The sequence below is a fragment of the Alligator mississippiensis genome, chromosome 3 (genome assembly GCF_030867095.1).
Source record: "Alligator mississippiensis isolate rAllMis1 chromosome 3, rAllMis1, whole genome shotgun sequence".
Classification (NCBI taxonomy): Eukaryota; Metazoa; Chordata; order Crocodylia; family Alligatoridae; genus Alligator; species Alligator mississippiensis.
The window spans coordinates 4,782,811-4,791,732 of record NC_081826.1 but is presented as its reverse complement, the minus strand read 5'-3'; the positions used below and the strand labels follow the sequence as shown (position 1 = coordinate 4,791,732).

The 8,922-nt window shown below is 47.8% G+C and overlaps 1 long non-coding RNA gene across 1 annotated transcript; it reads left to right on the top strand.

Annotated features, from left to right (window-relative positions):
* The first annotated feature begins 2,330 nt into the window (after positions 1-2,330).
* LOC132249213 (uncharacterized) lies at positions 2,331-6,911 on the top strand. The gene is made up of 2 exons (XR_009460606.1): positions 2,331-2,831; positions 2,983-6,911. It is a non-coding gene; the product is annotated as an uncharacterized LOC132249213 (long non-coding RNA).
* The last annotated feature ends 2,011 nt before the right edge of the window (positions 6,912-8,922 follow it).

The window sequence follows — 8,922 nt, the reverse complement described above, 5'->3', positions numbered from 1 at the left end:
CATTTCCCATACACACACATGGCGGGGACAGGAAGGGACCTGCAGAGGTGATCTAGCCCAACCCCCTGCATCCAAACCGTCCTGTACAAATGCACAATCCAAACTCCTAGCAAAACTGATGTCGCCCCTGACACAACACAAGCCGAGCACCTGAACCTGCCGCAAGTAAAGCAGGGGGACCACAGCGGCAAGCGTCCCGCTTCTGTAACAGCTTGTTAATAGATGCTTAAGAAATCCCCAGAGAGGCCGTGGCCCCTGCTCGATTGGAAAGTAACCCCCTCGCCTGCCCAGTCCACACCAGTCGGACCATGGGGTTAAATTACTTCCTGACCCCAACGCAGCATCGGTCTGACCCTGAGCAGGGGGGCAAGTGTCTCTAGCCAGGACCCTCCAAGTTTGGACCCAGCAGGAGCACACCCCAGTCTAAGTCAGCACCTTGGAAGGAGGCTTAAACACACCCCGACATGGAGCAGGAAGGGGGCAGGAAGCAGCCAGAGGAGCACAGAAGCCTGGGGCGTCCCCACAGCAGGACACGGGCATCCTACGCCCACATCACCCCCGCCAGGGGCTGCCCAGATGGAGAGGCCGCCCCAGCCCGGGCATCTACGACTGCCCCCTGCCCCGAACCCGGAGCTCTTCATCCCTCCCCCCCGCTGCCGGGGAGCACCCTCGCACACACACGCCCAGCACGCACACACCCGCACACAACCAGGGTGCAGGGAACCAACCCCCAACCCTGCTCCGCAGAGGAACCCCCTGGCTCCAGGGTGCAGGCACCCCTCATGGGGACAGGCCCAAAGCACCCCCACCACTCACACCCAGCCTGTGTTCCCATGACACTGTCACACACACACACACACCCCCAAGTGGGAAAGTCCCAAAGGGCTCCCCCCCCACTCACACCCAGTCTGCCCATGTTGCCATGATGCTATCACACACACTCGCTATCACAAGCACACAAAAATCACCCGCACTATCACAGTATCACATGCACACACACACACACAAGATCACACACACTACTACACTAGCAAAGGCACACATGCACTATCACACACGCACACAAGATCACACACACTGGCACTATCATGCACACAAGAGCACATGCATATACACACACAATCACTCAAAACCACACACACTATCACATAAACTCACTATCACACACACTATGACACACATCACACACTATCACACGAAATCACACCCACTAGCACATACACACTAGCACACGCACACACTATCACACACAAAGACCACATGCACTATCACACACACACATTATCAGACTATCACACATGAAATCACATGCACTATCACATGCACACTATCATGCATACACACACTATCACATCACACACACTATGACATGCACGCACACAAGATCACACATACTATCACACGCATCACACTATCGCACACACTATGACATGCACGCACACACAATGACACGTACTATCACACGCACACACTATCACACACATCACACTATCACACACGATCACACACATTATCACACTATCACACCCAAAAATCACACGTACTATCACACTATCACACGCACACTATCATGCACATACACACACTATCACACGCACTATCACACTATCACACACACTATGACATGCATGCACACAAGATCACACGTACTATCACACGCACACACTATCACACACATCACACTATCACACACGAACACACACACATTATCACACTATCACACCCAAAAATCACACGTACTATCACACTATCACACACACTATCATGCACATACACACACTATCACACGCACTATCACATTATCACACACGCTATGACATGCACGCACACACAATGACACGCACACAAGATCACACGTACTATCACACGCACACACTATCACACACGAAATCACACACAAAGATCTCAAGCACAATCACACACACACACTATCACACCCAAAAATCACATGCACTATCACACGCACACTATCATGCACATACACACACTATCACACGCACTATCACATTATCTCACACACTATGACAGGCACGCACTGTCACACGCAAACACACACTCGCTATCACACACCCGCCCCCCCCCATGACACGATCACACGCGCGCGCACAGACACGCACACGGGTGTGAGGGGAGTGGGGGAGGGGGGCCGTGCTCACCTGCCGGAGTGCGCGGGTCGCGGGGCGACTGCGCCGTGCGGGCGGCACCCAAACATCACGTGACCGCGCGGCCCCGCCCAGACCACGTGCTCCCCCCCTCAGGTGCCGGCCGCGGGACTACAGCTCCCAGCCTGCACCGCGCCGCCGCTTCCGCCGGCCAGGGGCGGGGGGGGCGTTGCCCAGGCAACGGGATGCGGCCTTGCTTTGGCGCCAGGCCTGGGGCCCAGCGTGCAGCGCCCGCCCGCCTCCCCCTGCCCAGCTGCGGGCTGCAGACAGCATACGTATCCAGTGTCTCTAATCAAAAAAAACAACCACAAAAGTGGACATTTCCATCCTAATACGACAAAAACAGACAGAGGAGTCGTATCGGGGTCCAAAAGTGGGGCGGCGTCCATGCATCTGAGGGCCGGCGTCCTGCCTTGGTGGGGAGGCTCGTTTTGAACCTGTCCCGCTCACGTCTTGAGTCATTTTCCATAATGGCTTGATGTGCATTGAGCGGCCCCCCCTATATCGAGGACTTGCACTTGACTTGGTCATGTTCCCATCGTCATCCTTCTCTCGGACTCGGCAACGGGGAGGTTGAGGTGTCCAGGCTCTTCCCTTTGCACCTGGAGACCACCCAAAACATTGTCGGTACCAAGAGTGCATTGCACGCTCAACGCCGGGTAAAGCACGGTACGACATCCGCGCCCCCGATGGAGAGCATTTATCATCTTAATGGCTTGGCCAACCCACGTTGGGTCCCCAACGTGATGCACTTGGGGACCCGGAGACTAGCTCTGCCTTCGCTCCTAATAGGGACTTTTTCTGCTTGTTTTTTTATTAGGTACGTGGCAGCGGTTGCACTGAAGAAGTCCCGGCGGGTGTTGCAGGAGTGAGTGAGTTATAAAAGGAGAGATTTTTTCTTGATAGGGCCTTTAAATGACATTGCATTTTAACAAGGGGCCGCCAAGCCAGAAATATAATGCTGCACCGATAGCCCTGCCAAAAAAACAAGTTTCAAAAGGGCTTGGGGGCCGCCTAAGCTTCCATAAACTTGGAGGTTTTACAGCGCCGAACCACAGTCAGAGCCGTTCCCTTGATCTCTTGCTGCATTGGTAAATCATTTATTGGTGCGGCCTTTATACCGAGTCCCTTAGGAAAAGGGCTATAAAAATGCATTGATAACAAATTACAGCCGTCCCGCTCACAGTCTGCAAACTCCACTGACTACAGTATTTGGCGTGTGCAATTTGTGCTGCTATTTTCCCCTACAAAAATGAATATAGACTGGGACTCCAAGCCAATGCGCAGAAGTCAAGCCAAGCTGATCATTTTTGTAACAGGCACCGTTTACTTCTCATTGGAGCCCTGTGAGAATAAATGGAGGGGCGAGGGGGAAGCGCTATAATCACGCTTCTTGATGTACAAGTACAGATACATAAAACACACACAAAACGTTAGAGAAATGAAACCATGAGGCTTACAGTAAGGGAAAAATCACATGATTGCCTTGATTTGCTGCTTGCTGCTTCGGTGTTCTGTTCTGGAGGAAACGCTGCTTAGTAAGTAATTATGTTTATTAATCCAGTCATGCTCCACACACTCGTACACTGCTTCTCTTCCAAGGATTTCAGTAGTCTGCAGGCATTGATACTGCTTGTTCGTGGTAGATGACTGACACTTATTGATCCATTGTTTTCAAGACAAGCAAGGCAAGTCCACCGGGCTTTATTCTGGAAGCAAGTCTTTTTCATAAGCAATCAAAGAATGAGAACCGTGTCTGCCTCTGTCCAAGCTGACATATGTATCAAAAGGGATAAACAGAATTAATTGCTCGTTCATCCCATCCACATACATGCTAGTATTTGTGTGTCTGAGCAACATCCAATCTGTACGGTGGTTAAACAGCATTCCCATGATGTGGCTCTTTAACAAGAGGGCAAAGAATTGCATTGCTTTCATGTTCGATTGGGATTAGCAATAGCAGGAGAATGAGCAAGGTCTTGCCTCTACAAAAGGGCACTCTAAAAAGTTGATGCAACTCCCTCTGAAGGGGGGGTGAAGCTAAATTACACCAAATCCCCGTGTGGATGTTCCCATTCAGGATTAAAGTGGATTTAGTTCACAGATAGGTGACACAATCCAAGGGATTTCTTGCCAGCTAATAAAAAGTGTCAGACTATCCCACCCCATCACTGGGAGAGAAGGATGGCTGCATGGTCAAGGCACATATTCAGATCCAATATAGAGTCTACCACGGATTTTCTTGTGACTTTCATAGTGTTGCCAAACCTGTCTTATTATCAGGCAAGAAGCACGTGTACAAGTTACAACAAGAGAGGGCATACATTTACAACACTTGCTTGCCTTGTGCACCCTCCTATCCTCTGGTAAAGACAGGGAGTTCACCGCACTTTCATGATGAAGACAGCTATGCTGCGTCTGCAACAGGATAAGAGCATGTGGATGGACAGCTATGTGGAGTATCTGACAGCCTGTGATTTCACGCTCTCTTACCTTTCAGTAGCTAGTCTTTAGATCCATATCCTCAGCAAAAAGGGGGCAATGTTCTTCCTTCATCTGTTTAGCCTACAAGCCTTTTGGGGCAAGGAATCACTTAGTATTTGTCAGCATCTAACACAACAAAGCCCCAGTTCTGTAGGAGATCCATTTGCTGCTATTATCTACACGTGAATTCAGAGGCAGGTGAGAGATCAACTCAATAACATGCTGGTTGCTTTTGGGCTAACCGATTTTAAAAACTGCCTGTCCTTCCTTCAACTACCTCCCAGGAGCCATTTCTTTTATTAAAAATGCTTTCATTTTGCTGTTTTCATAACTGTTCTGTAATTGTTTCATAATGTTTCAGGCATTGTGCCTGCTAGTTGAACAAGAGGCTTGTTTGCAAAGTTTTGGTTTTTTTTTAAATAGGTTAGACAATTTCTTGCCTGGGATGGTTTAAACAGGGATGATCCTGCCTTGAGCAGGGAGCTAGAGTAGATGCGGCTGCCGGAGGTCCCTTCCAGCCCGACTCTTCTGTAATTCTAGTTCTCCAAGGGCCACAAAGACCATACCCAGTTTGCTTGCAATGAAGATGATGGCATCCCCTTTCATTGCCTTATTAATGGAGAAGCATGCTGGGAGCACAAAGGACATAGATCTGAATTTGCAGCATTCCCAGGTGGCCCGGCTAAAGTTTGAGCATTGCATGCTGAGACTGAAGACTGGAGATTGCACCTCTGTTTCAAAGGCTGAAGATGCATATAACAGTTAAACCATTCCCAGATGACATGATTGTGAACCAGTTCACAAATGCCATGGGTCAGAGGTGTCCGTACCTATAGTGTCCTAGTGCTCCAGGGAGAATGGTCACCGTTTAGGTGTTGAAGTGCTGAGCCCCCAACACTGGGTGGGAAGGGGCAGCCAGCCCAACACATCTTGCATAAGGAAGTGGGAGGAGTACTTGCACCCGTGCTTTGGGGACCCAAGGGGGTGGGTGACTTTTCTGCTTTCCCTTCTCTCCTAAACACAAGTTCAGTAAACTTCAGTATCCTGCACTTGACCAAACTCTTCAGTGTGCTTTCCTGATTTGGGGGGCTTGAGGGAATGCTTGGAGCTACTTTTGTAGGCTGTGGGGCAGGATGAGAGGTTGCGGTCAAGTAGGGAGTGAGGACACACCTGGTTGTTAGCATGATAGCTTTTACTGACCAAGGGGGAGCTCATTGATAAAAAAGTGCCAACAAAAGGGGAAAAAAAGAGGGGCAGCAGAGTTCTGGCTGTATACCAGAGCAGCCAGTTACACCAGTGAGGGAGGGCAGGGAGGAGCAATGTGCCACAGTCTGTGACAGATTTCCTACTAATGGCACCAGCTGAAATTATACAAGCGAAGTAGATGTTGACATCTTAGTAACACAGAATTTAAATAATCTTGGAGGCCAGGAGAAAAAAACCCCTAGCTAGCCCATTCTCATGCAGTCAGAAAAGAAACTAAACTGGAGAAAATTAAATAACTTTGCTAAAATAAGTAGAAAGAAATCTATTGACCAAATCATTTGCTCCCTCACTGTAAGGTTCTCATTTTGAATGAACGGTTGTCACCTCTCTTGAAAATTACAAGCAAATCTTGAGATGAAATTTGTACTTGCTTGAGAGAAAAGGCGCTCTTAAGGCGATTAAGGCTGTATTAGGCACTTTGCATTTCCTGCAGTTTATGTACAAGTACAAAGATTGTTAGCATATTCAGAGAGAGGGAGTCGTTTCTGATAAGCTGCAGTAGCAGGAGTCGTTAAGAACATGAATAGAGGCTGACCTGATAAATAATTTGTAGGAAAAGAAAATAAAGAAAATTCAAATGTAAAACGATATCCCAAATTTATGATTGTTCACATAGTCTCACTCTCGAACCAGAATCTGATTTTCATTATCCTGGCAGATAACGCTGTGAATTTAACCTGGTTTTCCATTCAGGCATTACTTACAAAGCGGACCTGCATTCTGTTTGTCATTTTTGTTATGATAGGACAAGAAATCCAGTACAGCTAATGGCCTCACAGTCTTAGGTCCCATTCAGAAAAGTAGTAAAGAAACAAGACACTTTGCATCTGGGCAAAAATAAGATGAACTATATCTACACTATGATGGTCTCTACATTAGCTGTCACCACATAGGAAAGAGATCTGGGGGTCATTGTGGGCAGTTCACTAAAAACAGCTCAGTGATCAGCAGCTATCAAAAAGGCAATCAAAATGTTAGGGATGATTAAGAAGAGACTTATAAACAAAACGGACAGTATCATCATGCCCCTTTATAAATCCATGGTGAGTCCTTGATATATTGTGCCCAGTTCTGGTCCCCATACCTCAAAAGGATATAGAAGAATTAGAGATGGTCCAGAGAAGGGCAACAAGGATGATTAGTGGTACGGAGAGCCTTCCATATGAGGAAAGAGACTCGAGAATTTAGAAAAGAGACACTTGAGGTGGGACAGGATAAAGCTTTAGAAAATGCTAAATGGCAAATAGAAAGTACATTTGGATTGATTATTTACTGTTTCAGTACAAGAACTAGGGGTCACAGCAGGGGGGAGGGAGGGGCGGTGTCGGACCAGAAGCAGCAGAGGCAGGGAGGTCGGGGAGCGTGGTCGGATCTGAACTAGGGGAAGGGGGTTGGACCCAAAGCAGGAGGGAGGGGGTGGAGCGGGGTTGGATCTGAAGGAGAGGGGGGTTGCAACCAAGCGAGGCAAGGGGAGGTGGGGTCAGACTCGAAGTGGAGAGGGGGTGGGACTGAGCCAGACACGGGGCTCCTTCCCAACCCGTCTCCTTCGGCAATTTGCTAGTATAGTTAATAATCATAAATGTTGCCTAATTTTTTACAGGAAATAGCAAGTTTTCTAAAAATTCTAAACCTGGTGACAATAAATAAAATTTCATATGCTACCTTATTTTTGTTAACCATGTTGTGTTGAAAGAGAGAAGAAAAGAGAACAAAGAGAAAAAGAGGAGAGAGGGGAAAAAGAGAGAGAAAGAGGGGTAAGAAAGAAAAAATAAAAAGAGAAAGCAAAAAGAGAAAAAAGGTGAGGAGAGAGAGAAAAAAGAAGGACAAAGTAGTAAAGAAAGAAAAAGGAAAGAAAAGAAAAGAGGCGAGAAAGAGAAGAAGGGAAAAAGAGGAGACAAAAGAGGGGGCGAGAGAAAAAAGAACAGAGAGAAAGAGAGAAGAGAGAAAAAAAGAAAGAAAAAGAGCATAGAGAAGAGAAGAAAAAGAGAAGAAAAGAAAAAAGAGAGAAAAAGCAAAAAAGAGGAGGGAGAGAAAGAGAAGAGAGAAAAAAAGAGAAAGAGGGAGTGTCCCTCACCACCCACGTCTCCCATCGCTACCAGTTGCGGCTCGGGCCCGCTGGTCCAGGGCAGTGTTTGGTGGACGGAGGCAGCAACACCCCAGTAGCAGCCGCCAGGGCCGGGGGTGCTCAGGCCTCCCTGATAGTCCCGGAGTGGAGGGAGTCTGGGCACAGGGCTGGGAGGGAAGGCCCAGCCAGGGTTCGGGCAGACAGATGCCCTGTCCCACCCGAGCAGGGGCAGCACTGGGGTGCTGATAGCCAGAGCCGGGGCAGAATGCCAGGCTCAGGGGGTTCCTGGATCTAGGCTTGGAGAGCCTGGAGCAGCAACTTAAAACATTTTTTTTAAACAATTTCCTCCTGGCGTCCCAAGGAAAACGCCACTGCGTGCCACTAATTGACACACGTGCCCGGGGGTTGCCTATCCCTGGTTTATAGTGTGCCATGTGTTCCAAACACTATTGTTTCTATTCCTTGTGTAGATAGCAAACTTTAAGCAAACATCACACTTTCCAGATGAATCATTGTTCCTACTAAAATTCATTAAACTTTTAAACTCATGAATATTTTCGCATTCAGATAGCTGCCGTCTGAGGACAAATACCCCACAAATAACGCAGGATTGCATTTGACCAATTTGTTTTCAGTTATGCTTGGGCGTCTTTCTTCATTATTCCGACAGCTCCAATTGAAAATGTTTGCAATAGCTACTGTTCATTCTTCCCATTTTTTAGTAGAGGTGTCACAGATGTCCTGAATATTCAGTAGCTGGTAGCATGAACACAATTTGAAGACTCTAGTTAAGAAAATTTCTATCACTGTATTGCTCTGTTTGCAGCAGCTTGTCACAACGATGGGGCCCATTATAGCACTTTTGAATATTTTGCCTAAGCTTCCTAGGAATCTAAGTTCCAAGTTTCCTAAGGGCCTTAGGCATGGAGGAATCTAAATCTCATT